Source organism: Bos javanicus, chromosome 19 (genome assembly GCF_032452875.1).
Source record: "Bos javanicus breed banteng chromosome 19, ARS-OSU_banteng_1.0, whole genome shotgun sequence".
In the NCBI taxonomy this organism is placed as follows: Eukaryota; Metazoa; Chordata; class Mammalia; order Artiodactyla; family Bovidae; genus Bos; species Bos javanicus.
The window spans coordinates 24,813,761-24,827,724 of NC_083886.1; the positions used below are offsets into that span (position 1 = coordinate 24,813,761).

At 41.5% G+C, this 13,964-nt stretch overlaps 1 protein-coding gene across 3 annotated transcripts in view; it reads left to right on the forward strand.

Annotated features, from left to right (window-relative positions):
• Nucleotides 1-5,582: 5,582 nt before the first annotated feature.
• The window catches only part of PAFAH1B1 (platelet activating factor acetylhydrolase 1b regulatory subunit 1), a 68,106-nt gene continuing 59,724 nt past the window's right edge, over nt 5,583-13,964 (forward strand). For 2 of the 3 annotated variants that reach the window (XR_009731267.1, XM_061390686.1), the window contains exon 1: nt 5,583-5,671. The gene's annotated coding sequence lies outside the window, so the exon portion shown is untranslated. Of the gene's footprint in view, nt 5,672-6,411; nt 6,500-13,964 lie in introns of those variants that run through there. The other variant, XM_061390688.1, reaches the window with a different exon arrangement.

The following is a 13,964-nucleotide window of genomic DNA, read 5'->3' on the forward strand; positions in this document are numbered from 1 at the left end:
TCCCCGTACCATCCCTCTGGGTCGTCCCAATGCACCAGCCCCAAGCATCTAGTATCGTGCATCGAACCTGGACTGGCGACTCGTTTCATATATGATATTATACATGTTTCAATGCCATTCTCCCAAATCATCCCACCCTCTCCCTCTCCCACAGAGTCCAAAAGTCTGTTCTATACATCAGTGTCTCTTTTGCTGTCTCGTATACAGGGTTATTGTTACCATCTTTCTAAATTCCATATATATGCGTTAGTATACTGTATTGGTGTTTTTCTTTCTGGCTTACTTCACTCTGTATAATAGGCTCCAGTTTCATCCACCTCATTAGAACTGATTCAAATGTATTCTTTTTAATGGCTGAGTAATACTCCATTGTGTATATGTACCATAGCTTTCTTATCCATTCATCTGCTGATGGGCATCTAGGTTTCTTCCATGTCCTGGCTATTATAAACAGTGCTTCGATGAACACTGGGGTACATGTGTCTCTTTCCCTTCTGGTTTCCTCAGTGTGTATGCCTAGCAGTGGGATTGCCGGGTCATAAGGCAGTTCTATTTCCAGTTTTTTAAGGAATCTCCACACTGTTCTCCATAGTGGCTGTACTAGTTTGCATTCCCACCAACAGTGTAAGAGGGTTCCCTTTGGGAGAAGACTCTTGAGTCTTTTGGACAGCAAGGAGATCAAACCAGCCAATCCTAAAGGAAATCAACCCTAAATATTCATTGCAAGGACTGATATTGAAGCTGAAGCTCCAATACTTTGGCCATCTGATACGAAGAGCCAGCTCATTGGAAAAGACCTTGATGCTGGGAAAGACTGAGGGCAGGAGAAGGGTGTGACAGAGGATGAGCTGGTTGGATGGCATCATTGACTCAGTGGACATGAGTTTGAGCAAACTCCAGGAGATAGTGAAGGACAGGGAAGCCTGACATGCTGCAATCCATGGGGTCGCAAAGAGTCAGACATGACTGAGCAACAATGACAGATATGAGGAAATGCAAGGATTGGGATCATGAAAGCAGTTCCTGAAAATATCTAACTTTCTAAAGACCTGTTCTACTAGCTCCTTTGGAGCACAAAGTGCCTCCCCTTCCACCCTTCAGGGCATGTTGAAGGTCAACAGCTGTTGCAGCACAGGTTCAGTCTCCACAGAGGCAGATGGCAAATGCCCCTGGCAAGCGCCAGATTTTAATTGACAACGGCATCCCCTGGACCATTGCAGTCGAGGACTCTTTTCTCACTATCATTTCATTCCACCTGCCTGGACTTTCTTTAATTTCCCGGGACACAGCAATCATTTTCCTGTCTCAGGGTCTTTGTCTTTGTTCCTTAATCTAGAATGTTTTACCTACATAAGTTTCTCACTCATTCCTCTGACATGCCTTCTCTTACCACTCTCATTCCTGTGATCCTTTATATTTTTCTCCATCCCAAAGTTGTTTATTGCCTACATAGCTTTGTCATCCTTTTTTTTTTTTTTTAACTTTAGGGTTCACTTAAAAAAAAATTTTTTAATTGGAGGATAATTGCCTTATAATGTCGTATTGGTTTCTGTCATACAACATGAATCAGTCATACATATACCTGTGTCCCCTCCCTCTTGAATGTCCCTCCCATCCCCCACCTCATCCTACCCCTCTAGGCTGTAAGAGGTCACCAGGTTGAGTTCCCTGTGTTGTACAGCAAATCTCCCCTGGCTACCTATTTTACATATGACAATGTATATATTTTAATGCTGCTCTCTCAATTCATCCCACCCTCTCCTTCCCACCGTGTCAAGTCTGTTCTCTACGTCTGCGTCTCTATCGCTGTCCTACAAATAGGTTCATCAGTACCATTTTTCTCCATATTGTCACCTTTTTCTGTCTTCTACCAGAATAGAAACTCTGTGAATTCAGGGATTCTGTTTGTTCTATCTATTGTGTATTTTCAGCATCCAGCACAGGGTCTGGTACATAGAAGATAGTTAAATATTCGTTGCATGAATGAATAAAAATTGTAGTCATTTTTAAAAGTTTGCTTTACATCACCTCCTTCATAAAGCTTTGAGTCCTCTAGGTGAAAATTAATTTTTTACTTTACAAGGTATACAAACAAGCATAAAGGGTAAGAAAGTTTGCCTGGTCTACTGTGGTGACATCTAGATTGATGCATTTTTTGTATTGTGTTAGCACTTTAACCGGAGAAGGCAATGGCACCCCACTCCAGTACTCTTGCCTGGAAAATCCCATGGATGGAGGGGCCTGGTGGGCTGCAGTCCATGAGGTCGCTAAGAGTCGGACACGACTGAGTGACTTCACTTTGACTTTTCACTTTCATGCATTGGAGAAGGAAATGGCAACCCACTCCAGTATTCTTGCCTGGAGAATCCCAGAGATGGGGGAGCCTGGTGGGCTGCCATCTATGGGGTCGCACAGAGTTGGACATGACTGAAGCGACTTGGCAGCAGCAGCAGCAGCAGCACTTTAACAATTATTATATATGTGTGTATGTATTATATGTATACATATTTCAGGTTATGAAGTACTGTTTCTAAATATTTCTTCCATGTCCAGGCTGTGAGTTTCACCTCCTTTAATAGTCTGTAATTTGTTTCTGTGGCCTCCCAATGTTCATGACACATGAGGGTGTCATGATGCCGAGATGAAGAATGATTGGTTTAGCTGGACTTGCCCTCACTGACATGTTCATGCTTTGGGGAAATGCAGGTACACCATTTTTTAGCCAAAATGAGCCCTGCCCAGTTGGGTCATGGTTTTCTTTCAAATGGGACACATATGCCTGCCAGATACTGATACACGTAACCTGTATGCCTGAAAGCTACCCTCTCACAAATTGCTAATTGCTTTCTATCAAGTACACACACACAACAATGTACACTTGCCCATAAACAGAGGACAGTTTGATTCTCAACATGATGTTTTAACATTTGTGCCCATTGTAGACAGATTCTTGCTCTGGAGCTACTTTTACAAGACATTTTGTCCTCTCTCCAACAGTAATATTTTTAGAGTGTTTCTTCCAGTCCGCTTATTTGCAGTATTGTTTAAACTAACACTAATTTTACTGCAGCAACCGAAACAAATGTTTCCATTTTGAAAATGTCTGCTGGAAAAATAAAGATTTGCAATTCAAATGAATGGGGAGATAGTTAGATTGTGGTAGTAAAATGGATGTTTACACTTACTTTTTTTCAAGAAACATTATCCAAATTATTCATTATTAAATGTTTCCTGAATGGATGTAGTAGGTTCTGTAGAAGTCCTTCTTATGAATTATGATTAATAGCATAGATGGCCTAATTCTCCATTCTCAACAGACAAGTGTTTATAAAGATGAATCTATCACTTTAGAAACTGAGAAGAAAGTGCACAGAACCAGAACACATCGCTCCGTATTAAGTTAAGCACACAACACAGTTTTCTTTTCAGAAAAATTATAATCCAGGGACAGTTTTTACGTGTTTCTCCCAAGTGAGTCTATTGTGTTTTGAAGGACTGCTATAGAACTAAAACCTGATGTTAATTTAATTCATAATTATATAATATACATTTTAAAGTATTCTGATTACTTGAGTCTATGAGCTCAAAGTATTGGGGTTAGTCCTACCTATTTGTATTAAATCAGTGTTTATAAATGTGATTCTGATTTCTGGGCAATTTTGTTGGCTTTTAGATCATTCATTTAAGAAATAAAGAACTGATATCCTCAGGTGATTAAATTTTAATACTGTGATGTCAGGCAATAATATATACTTTAAAAGGTAAAAGTGGACTTAAGATGGATTCTTAGAACAAGGGATGTTAATTTATTTCAACTTTATTGACTGTTACTGGATGTGGCACAGACCAAACTTTTGTGCCTCATTTTGTTGTTCTTGCCCAACCAGAGAATCCCAGAACTGTAAACCTGGAAAAGACATTCCAGAGACCATTTGATTTCCTTCCCTGATCTCAGGAAGGGGAGAACCCAAATCTTCCAGGCAATTCATTCATATTTTTCTTGAACATCTGCAGAGTTAGAGACTTAAAACCTTAAAAGGAAACTTATTTTGCTACCAAGTAAAAGTAATTGTTACATGAGTTGCCTGTGACTCCCTACTAAAGCCATATACTGTACACATGCAGAATTTCCTAATTCTCACAAAAGCCTTACAATTTATATGTCTATTTTACAGAGAAACGGGGCTAGAGACAGTAATTTAACCAAAGCCACACTTCCTTTATGTTGCTGATTCAGGATACACATTCAGGTTCTGTCATTAACCCAGTAATTTCTTAAAGGTAATGTATTTACCTCCAAAAGGAAAACAATAAAATCAATAAACACAAGCCTAAACCTATGTTCCAGGAAAATAGTTTCCTTGGACAATATAAATTAGTGATGAGATGATCACACTAGGTAATTCTAAATAAAAGAATATTCCACATAGGATAATCTAGAACCTCAAATCTGGCCTCTTTTAAATCAAATGTTTGTGTGGAACACATTTGACTACAAATCTCCAAGATTTCATCTGCCATCTGTTTCAACCCCCCAAACAGCAAACACACACACGAGAGCGCGCGCGCTCAAGCCTTGTAGGGATAAAGTTCCAGGTCTTTCTTTGGGCATCAGTTTCGAGACTTCCAGAATCGCAGATGTGTGTATGCCTGCGTGTGACTAAGGAAAAGAATAGCTGAATCACATCTGAAAGCGAATTTTCTCAAATTAAAAAATCTCTAACAACCAGGCATCCCAGCAGGTCTTCTCCCCAGACTAACCCAATCTACTCCCCCTCCCTCTCCCCGGTCCATGAGAAATAAACCCGAAGGCCGAAGGTAGAAGGGGCGACATCCTGGCCCGGGCTCCGCTTTCTGAAGCCCATCGGGGCCCGGAATCCACGGTGCCAGATGGTCCCTGCTGTTGGCCGGGGGAAACGGAGAGCTCTCCGTTCGCGAGCAAGAGCAGGGCGTGGAGGTGAAGACAGCCGGAGTTCACCAGGGGCCGCAGCAATCAGACGAGGGTCTAGGAAAATGTTACTGAGAGCCTTTGCACAGATTGCAGAGGCGTGCTGAGCGAAAATGAGCACCTCTCGCGCACACTTGTCCCCCACCCCACCTCTCTACACCGCCGAGCCGCATCAGCCCGCCAGCCTGCTAAGCGGAAGGCAGCGCGGCTCAGGGCCGGGCCCTGGCCCGCGCATGCGCCGCAGTCCCTCCTCCGCTCCCGGCCCCCCTCCCCTCCCTCTTCCCCGCGGGTCTGGGGCGGCGGCGGCAGCGGCGGCGGCGGCGGCGGCGCGGTGACGTCAGGGCGTTGGGGCAGCTCCTGTGACAGACGGAGCTGGAGCGGCGGGGCGGCGGCGGAGTCCAGCGGCCGAGATAGCGAGTGAGCGAGCGGACGAGCAGCGACCCCGGGGTCCAGGGAGCGAGAAGAAGAAGGAGGGGAGCGCTCGGGCGCGAGCTTAGAGCCACCGCGAGCGCCGGGCTTGGGCTCGAGCCCCGGAACGGCTGAGGAGCCCGCCCGCTCCCCTCCCCTCCCCCTCCCCGGGACCGGGCCCAGCGCGCCATCCTCCCCCTCCCTCCTCCCCTCCCTCCCTCCTTCCTCCCTTCCCTCTCCCTCTCCCCCTCCCCCGCCGGTGGATGGGAGTGAAGGACGGAAGAGGCCCTGCGGAGGCGGCGGTGCAGCGCTCCGGTAAGACGGGCGAGGGTCTGCGCCCTCCCTTATGTCTCCTCCACCGCGCTCGGGCGGCTGCGGGCCGGGCCCGGCGGCCTGACGATGTGGCTGCGCCGGTCCCCTCCCTCCCATTCTCCCCTCCCCCTGCCGCCGCCTCCTCCTCCTTCTTCTTCTCTCCTCGCTCTCAAAATGGCGGCCGCGACGGCCGTTGAGTGAGAGACACGGGAGGAGGGGGGGACAGGCCGGGTAGGGCGCTGCCCTCGCTCCCCTCCTCCCTGGCCCGGGTTCTGGGGGTGCCAGGGCCGCCGCGGCTCCACCCGCGGCCTTCCCCGGGAAGGGATCGCCTTCCTCCCTTGGTGACTTAGCAAGAAAAGTATTCTTGGGTAGGAAGGGCGTGGGGAGCAGGTCGCTCTCAGATCTTGGGGAGAGGGTTCGGCTCTCCTCTCCCTGTCCGCGGGAGAGAAGCTCCGCAGTCCCCACCCCGCCCCGCGGCTGGCGCTCAGGGACCGGGCTCAAGCCTCCTCGGCACTGTCCACCGGCCTGCAGGCGTTCCGTCCCCCACCTGTCCTTAGGATGGAGTTGACCTGAGAAGGATGGTCCAGCCTTTCCCTGGCCCCCCTATGCGGTGGTTCAGCCCCTGCACCCACTGAGGAGGAGCGGCCTGACCCCACCGAACCATCCGCAGCATCCACCCACCAAATCCGGCAGGATTTTCTTTTCTGCCGTCGGCTCCTTCAACGGGAGCTGCCTTTTGACGTTGTAACACTGAGCTTCGAGGCCCTCAGCCATTCTCCTTCGAATCTCCCCACTCGTATAGGAAACGCAGTGCCTGCCTTAACCTCCCAGGTGAGAAAATGCCTTTGAGATGGTGGGCAAATTTTAACAGTACGTCTCTAAACAGAAGAGTGGAGAGGAGGAGGAGGTTTTTCAGTATCTGAGACAAGAGCGGAAGGTGGCTTGGCTTTATTTGTTGTTCTGCCTTTCTTCCGTGACTTAGCAAGAAACTCCTTGGAAGGAAGACGGGAGATTTTCTTTTTGGGTTGCCTTTTGGGTCCAATCTATATCAGTCTTTTGGTTAAGAAATTTTGCTTTGGAAGCGAAGAACCAGATTTGTGGTCTCCGTTCTCAATGGGCGATGTCATGCCAAGGTCCCCCCCTCCCCCTTTCCTTAAGAGGCAATCGGGAGAGAAGAAAGATGTTACTGTTATTCCGACCTCTACTTTAACACACAATCCTTGAGATTTATAAGGTTTTAAAGGCTAAACAAAACAATTGTGCCGTTTTTGGTAATTCTATTTTTGTTGGGGGGTGGGTTGTTTTGTGTGAATTTCATTCTGAGCCTAGGGCGGAGGAAAATTGGGCCTTTCATACCAGTAATGTCATCTCTCCCCTTTTGCCACGGTAGTATTTGCTCGAATTTTTTTTTTTTTTAATTCCTTTTTTGCTGCAGCAGAGCTTGATTGCTGCGGGGTTCAGTCTTTTAATCAGGAAAAATGTCCTGGTTGGGTACGTCGTTAGTGATATAATGTTGAATATATTAAAAGCTTTTACTTAAAGAATTCTGATTTGGGTCTGAGGCATTAGCTACCTTTTAATCTCTCGTGGGTATCTTTCAGGACACAGTTTTGCAAAATAATTGGCAGTTGCAAATTGCAGTTTTTATTAAAGCATAAGCGTGGTCTCTGTTTAGGGTGATTTATTCTTTCATGTTCTATTATAAATGATCATTGTTTGGATTGTTCACAAGGGGAGGATCTATCTCCTAAAACAAAGCTGTTATTTTTATAAATCAGAATGGAACCTAATTTTTCACAAAATATTTCTGTTTATCTTGATTTTGATGGAGCTAGCTCTATTTCAGTGCCTCTCCCACCTCTTTTTTTTAAAAAATGGGCTAATATTTGTGGATGCTGTGAACAGCCATTGAGCTGAGGAGACTGGGTGGAGTAAGAGAGCAGAAGCTGTGAAATGCTAGATTGCCCTTTCATAGCATTTTTCTCTTGCTTATGTTTTGTAAGGTTATTTGATGCTAATTGGTGCTACAACAAAGGCATTTCTATGTAGTAAATCTTAAAATCTCATGTTTTTAGTTTCTACCTTTTTTTTTGCAAGGTGGAGTAAAAAGCAGTGTCCCTGCTCTAAAGCAAATACTTATTGTCTGTATATTACCTGTATGTATATATACACATACATATACATATATACACACTTCTTAATATTATTGTTTTAGTTAAGTAAATGTAAATTAACAAATGCCAGAAATATTTGGCAAAAAATAGTAGAAATATTGCAAAAATCTAATGAAGACATTATAGATGTTTTCTTTAACTTTAGTTTGCATTAAAACAGTAAAATCTGTGATTTTTAAATAATGAACATCAAAGTGAGTAAGAGAGAATAAGGTAATTTGTGTTAAATGCTCTTTATATAGACCCTTTCTCTTGTGTTGTCCTTTGGAAGAGATCTTGTAGTAAGGTACTGCCCTAAGAGAGGGTAGGTCATTATAATGTCTTGTATCAAGCATTCATGTGAATATATGTTCTCAGAAGGATGTCAAATTGATGTTGTAAATGTGGTTTTGATGGGCCTTAGGACTGTTTGTCAGTGTATGATACATTTTTATATTTTTGTTATTTTTAACGTGATTAAAAACTAGAAGGGTTCATGTGGCAAGGAATGAGGTTAGTGTTATGTGTCTAACATATCCTAACCCTTAGTGTTTGTAGCTATAAGAGTGTACTAAGAGCCGAGATTTTTCAGTAGATTACTAGTTGATTAGGAGTTTAAAATAATTTGACTTAAGTATGAGAGCTTTTACTTCCAAATGTGTATCTGGATATGTTTCTAATACATGTGGCAGAATCTTTTGCTTAATTTGGAGATCAATTTTTAAAATTCTTAATAATCCTATACTTATGAAACTTTTAATGAGATTGGGATGGATTAATTTTTTAGTAGAATTACTTGGTATCTTTTTTTCCAAATACAGTTACTCTGGTATATAAAAAATTCAGAGATGTTTCTAGAAGGGAGAAATCAGTATAATAATTTTTGGTTTTCCAGCTAGAACATCCATGTTTCATTGTTTATATATATATTTTCAGTGTAAATGTTTCTCCCTCTTAGGCAATAAATGATACTGTATATGTGACTTTATTTTACAGCTCATATTTTCAGTGTCCAAGAAAAAAGAGGATCTTTTTGTTTACCTGTGATTCGTATTATTCACAATTTGTCCTCTTAATTAGTAAGCCATAGAAACTATGGGAGTTATCATCATTAGGATGCAGATACCTTAAAAGACAAACACAAAGTAAAACCTTAGGACAATCTAAATGAATTTTCCAATTCTTCCCATTGAGTTCTAAAGCAGTGAGTCATGCACTCTTCTGCCAAAGGGACTTGAGGCTCTGTTGGTTTAACCACGCCTGTCATGTCTGCTGTGGTCCTAAAAGAGATTTCTTTATTTGCCTGTAACTTTCTGTTGTGAAAATATTTCTTTATGACTGGTAATCAGTTTTCATACACTTTGGAAAAAAAGATAGTTTAAAGTAGAAATTCTTTGTCACTTTTACTGTACAACTTTTTTTTTATATAACTTAAAAAGTTGCTCAATTAAAAATAAAACTATACAAAAACAAGAAACTGATGATATATGACTTCTGAAAAGAAAAAGCAAACCTGTTCTCCTAGTGCTTAGCTGTAGAATGACTCTTAGTTGCTGAAGGCCAAATGTTTTGAGAAATGTGTATTTCATGAAGAAAGATGCTGTATTATATAAGCCTATTACTAGGTTAGTGCAGTGAAGGCTTTCTGAGTTGTTTCAGCTTTGTTGCTGGTTTGACACGGCACTTTGGCTAGTCATTTAAGTGGAACCTTAGTTTAATTTCTGCTGTGTGTATAATTTTTAATCTTGTCATGGCAGTTAAACATTTTAATTGTTACTTGTGAAATGCTTTATAGTCTTTGGATGCAGATACTATAAGGACTTGCTATTTTGATCTGTTGTTTTTTCTTTAAAAGATGGTGGCTTTTAGTTGAAACTTACCTAGTTAGATTGATCTGTGCTTTTGTGTAAGCTGGAAAACTATCCTTTGAAGGTACTGTCATCTAACATTTTGAACATTTTCCTAGAAGTTTGTAAACGTATTGAACGTGGCATTTTGTCTACGGCCATACCACCCTGAACGCGCCCGATCTCGTCTGAACGTGGCATTTCATTTGTTCTGTCAGGTACTTTTTGTGAAAGACTGGTATTTTTATGGATAAGAGAACTAAAATGTAGAGAATTTCTTTTCTCAAGGTCACATGTTGGGTTAGTAGCTAGAATGAGGTAAATACTGTAGTCAGTGGACTACTTGGGTATTGCCTTGCATAATCAACATTCTTTTTTCTTTTGACAAAGTGGACTCTTTTCATAACTTTTTATGTTTGCTAATTTCTTTTCTAAAATGGTGAGAACTGGTAGCATTTATTGCCTGTATCATTTAAATTGGCATTTATTCACATGATCTTATATTGCTGTTTTGCTTGTATAAGGCATTTGAATGGGAACTTCCAGAAAATGCCTAATACAGCTTTATCATAGTATATTTATAGTAATGCTGCATACATACAAGTAATATTAATAAGTTAATATTAAATCAATATTTAAGTACATTTAAATATTTAAGTATATTTATTTAAGGGGTTCAGTTCAGTTCAGTCGCTCAGTCGTGTCCGACTCTTTGCAACCCCATGAATCGCAGCACATCAGGCCTCCCTGTCCATCATCAACTCCCGGAGTTCACTCAATCTCAACGTCCATCGAGTTGGTGATGCCATCCAGCCATCTCATCCTCTGTCATACCCTTTTCCTCCTGCCCCCAATCCCTCCCAGCATCAGGGTCTTTTCCAGTGAGTCAACTCTTCACATGAGGTGGCCAAAGTACTGGCGTTTCAGCTTTAGCATCATTCCTTCCAAAGAACACCCAGGGCTGATCTCCTTTAGAATGGACTAGTTGGATCTCCTTGCAGTCCAAGGGACTCTCAAGAGTCTTCTCCAACACCACAGTTCAAAAGCATCAATTCTTCAGTGCTCAGCTTTCTTCACAGTCCAACTCTGATATCCATACATGACCACTGGAAAAACCAAAGCCTTGACTAGACGGACCTTTGTTGGCAAAGTAATGTCTCTGCTTTTGAATATGCTGTCTAGGTTGGTCATAACTTTCCTCCCAAGGAGTAAGCGTCTTTTAGTTTCATGGCTGCAGTCACCATCTGCAGTGATTTTGGAGCCCCCAAAAATGAAGTCTGACACTGTTTCCACTGTTTCCCCATCTATTTGCCATGAAGTGATGGGACCAGATGCCATGATCTTACTTTTCTGAATGTTGAGCTTTAAGCCAACTTTTTCACTCTCCTCTTTCACTTTCATCAAGAGGCTTTTTAGTTCCTCTAGGGGTATTAATAAGTAAATAAACACTTTTTAAGTTTGATTGAGTATGGGGTTCTGTGTAAGGAAATGTGCTATCCTGTAGTTCTTTGTAGTGGCTAACTTCCAGGGATCTCTCTGGAATTAAGGTGAATAAAGGAAAAGTGTTCATATTTCCTGTACAGAGATTTTGTGTTGTCCCAGGAACAAGGCAGCACTTCCGAAATAGTTGTTTCAGGGCCACAGAACACTCACCTGTAAGAAGTGAACTTACCCAACTAGACAAATTGCATTTGCATTTCTGCTCATTGCATTTCAATTATCTGTTCCTTGAGCTCTTATGTGCTCACCAGAATTACTGACAGTTAACTGAGGCAGATAAGAATTTTCTGAGAGACTCTTTTGATAACTGTGAAATTAAGAATCTGGGAAAATTTTAAGGAATTTAGTTGAAAGCTTATGTTTTTAAGGATTTGCATGTTGTAGATTTAATTCATTTTTAATCTGTGACAAAGATACAAGGATATGTTTTATGATACTAGTATTTTGTGTGTGTAAGGCATCTATTTTATCTCTTCATCTTTCCTTCCATGTTTGTTTATTTTATGAAAAATATACTGACTGCAGAAGAAAGGAAGGTGAAGATTAAGAGTCAGTTGTATTGGGAACTTCCTGATGGTCCAGTGGTTAGGCTTCTGGGCTTTCACTACTGAGGGCCTGGGTTGGGGAGCCCACAAGCTGTGCGTTGTGGCCAAAGGAAAAAAAAGTTAATTACATTGACTATTATTTACTATTATTTTTGTTATTTTATTTTTAAAGGGTAAAAGCACTAGCAGAAAAAATGAGACAAAGCTGTTGACTAAAACCGAAATGAGTATTTTAGATTCTGATCCTGCTCCATCATTTTTGTCAGCTATGGAAGTGTGTTAGTCGCTTAGTCATGTCTGACTCTTTGTGACCCCCGTGGACTGTAGCCTGCCAGGCTCCTCTGTTCATTGGGATTTCCCAGGCAAGAATGCTGGAGTGGGTTGCCATTCCCTTTTCCAGGGGATCTTCCTGACCCAGGGATTGAACCCAGGTCTCCTGCAGTACAGGCTTTACTGTCTGAACCACTAGGGAAGTCTCTGTGAGCCTTGAGCAATAAGCCTATTTTTTACCAGTAAGTGGATAACGTTGACAGTATCTAATTCATAGGGTGGTTGCTATTATTGGATAAAAGGCCTCTAAATCCTTTAGTAGATATTTTTTATTGTTAGAGACTTTAAGAGAATTAGCATACTGTTTACTCATAAAAGTAAGCAATAATATAGCTCTTATAGTTTGAAGTATATTTCTTAAGAATTTTCAAAATTTCTTAATAGGCAAGAAGTGCTGTGTAAATCAATGCCAAATGGACTAACTCTGTTTTTTAATATAAAATTATATTGCTTGCAAGCATTTTATTTAAACTGCAGAGTGTATTTGTATCTTTATTTTAACAAAGCTTTTATTGGTACTTCTTTTTTTTTAAGTAATGTGCTTATTGTATTTGGCCTGTACTGGGGCTTTGTTGGCTTAGTTGCCTGACGCATGTGCAATCGTAGCTCCCCAACCAGGGATTGAACTCGTGTCTCCTGCATTGGAAGGTGAATTCTTTAGCACTGGACCATCAGGGAAGTCCCTTATTTGTACTGTTAAATATTAAATAACTCCACATTTTTCCTTCTTTTTTAGAATACCTTTTTATTTTGGGATAATTTTAGATGTGTAGACAGGTTGTAAAGATAGTGCAGAGAGTTCTTATATATACCCTGCCCCTAATTTCCTCCACTGTTAACATCTTATATTTCTGTGGTACATTTGTCAGTCTTGGTATTTCCTATTAGCTAAACTCCAGACTTGATTTGAATTTCGCTGGTTTTCCTTTAATGGCCTCGTTCTGTTCTAGGTTTAATCCAGGGTACCACCTTGCAATTGGTTGTCTTGTATCCCCAGTCTCCTCTGGTCTGTGACAGTTTCTCAGTCTTCCCTTGTTTTCCATGACCTTTGCAGTCTTGAGGTCCTGGTCAGGTATTCTGTAAAATGTCTCCCAAACTGGGTTTGTCTGATGCTTTTTCATGATTACAAGGGTTGTGGATTTTCAGAAAAAAATACCGCAGAGGTGAAGTACACTTCTCATCACATCATGTCAGAGGCTGCGTGATGCCCACAAAACATCACTGGTGATGCTAACCTTCATCACTTGGTTAATGTAGTGTTTGTCAGTTGTCTTTTAAAGTTATTATTTTTCCTTTACCTTTTGGAAATGTGTCCAGTTACATGCCCTGGTGAGGGGAGTATCAGTTTACACGTGTCATTTGGAATTCTTCAGTAAGGCAGATTTACCTCCTCTTCCCCTTTTATTAAAACAATTTACATCCATCAAGAAAATTTTGTTTAGGATTTTAAATATTAATTTAAGTAATCCTCGTTTTATTCACGTATTGTTTAAAACATTTTAACAGTGGTTTGAAGAATAAAGATCAGAGAAAGTCTTTGAAGGAGCTACATTTAAGTGAATTATATATCCCTGTAGAAATTATTCTGAGAGTAAAGTTCAGTGTTGGGATTTTAGAGAAGAGCTCCACATTTTGGGACTTGTTTGGAGGGAGACTGCTGTGATCTGAGAAGCAAAGCAAATAAGGCATCTTATTCATCTGTGCTGTGCTACTATTTGAATCCACCTTGTTCTTCCCTTTCCCTCAGAAAACTTGTAAATACTGAAGCGGGAAACAAAATATTTTTGACTGACTGGACTCTTTAAAAACAGAACTAAGATCTATGTCCTGAAGGAGATTTACTTTATATTAAGGAGAATTTATAATTTGAGTGCAAGATAAGTCTTGAGCATCGCAGTTATTACAGTTCTTGGCAGTTTTT